General features: G+C 39.4%; 1 long non-coding RNA gene across 1 annotated transcript; it reads right to left on the reverse strand.

Moving 5' to 3' along the window:
- Positions 1-401: 401 nt before the first annotated feature.
- LOC134217672 (uncharacterized) lies at positions 402-1,009 on the reverse strand. The gene is made up of 3 exons (XR_009981126.1): positions 873-1,009; positions 689-799; positions 402-620 (listed from the first exon to the last, which is right to left on the reverse strand). It is a non-coding gene; the product is annotated as an uncharacterized LOC134217672 (long non-coding RNA).
- Positions 1,010-1,246: the final 237 nt, after the last annotated feature.

The following is a 1,246-nucleotide window of genomic DNA, read 5'->3' on the forward strand; positions in this document are numbered from 1 at the left end:
ACTCGTTGCAAAACTCGATTTTTTCAGCACTCATAGTACACTTACGTACAACTCGTGCTGAAAAAATCATCTTTTTGCAACTTGTTGCACAAACTCCTATTGTTGAATTCAACGCTAAAAAGACATAAGTATACATCGTGTTTTTTCCTGAAACGAATGTGACGTTTGTTTTAATCCATTAAATTTGTTAACAATCACTGACGGACAATATTTTGACATTGTACATATTCAAATTTGTCCCTTTTCACGTCACTCGATTCAAACGCACGTTTTCTATGCTTTGTTTTGCAGACATTGATTTCTAAGTTTTCAAACTAAATAAAAGTACCAACTGTTTTACAGTTGCTTGTAGGTTTTAAAAATCAAAAAAATCAAATCAACATCAATTCAGTACACACCAATTTATTTTTCAAATTTATTCATCAGAATTATCGAAGCAGTAATCAATGCTCAATTACTCATTCCGCAGAAAGCTAATTCTGGGAAAAATCAAACTCCTAGACCGGACCTGGTTCAGCGTTCGTCAAGTCAACCGATCCTGGAATCATCATTGGACGTCTACGTTCTCCATGGGGACCTCCTCTGGGCCCAAACGTTCCGTTAATTGCAGTACACAGTACCTGGTGAACTCGATTAATGGTTATCTATTTAATGATTGAAGCTCAATGATTCAAACGAAAATGCTCACAGAGGTGCTGTTGTAAGTTGTACAGTTGAGATGGCACGATGCTATCATTATAAACGAAACCGCCAGCAGCAGAACCACCAGTGAAAGTTTACTCGCAAAACTCATGTCTTCCTGTGGATTCGAACGCGAACAATTAGAATGGATTATTCCTAACGAGAAGTGAGCAAGGCAGACAAATTCGAACCACTTTCAGCGGTACACCTGTTGGGTCGGATAAATGTGGCCACCAAGCTTTATTACTTCAACTGGTTGTACTTCTGGTTGCACTAGCCGTGTCGAGGATGGTATCCAAACTGCTCTGCGATGTAACGAAAACACAAATATTCAACCAAAACTGAAGCGGAAAACCGTTGTTTATATAGCAAGTGGGTTCGCTTAACCGCTATCTATAGGTTTCCTGGACAATGGGAAAACTGATAATCCGAACCACGCACAATTACCGCCGTGGCAGAGCATTGTTCGACAGAGGGTGTTTTTGTGGGCGAAATGAATGCGTCAGTTAGTTGAACTTTTTCGACTTCATTGAAATCAATTAACTGTAATGCGAGGAAATGGGTC

The sequence above is a fragment of the Armigeres subalbatus genome, chromosome 2 (assembly GCF_024139115.2).
Source record: "Armigeres subalbatus isolate Guangzhou_Male chromosome 2, GZ_Asu_2, whole genome shotgun sequence".
In the NCBI taxonomy this organism is placed as follows: Eukaryota; Metazoa; Arthropoda; class Insecta; order Diptera; family Culicidae; genus Armigeres; species Armigeres subalbatus.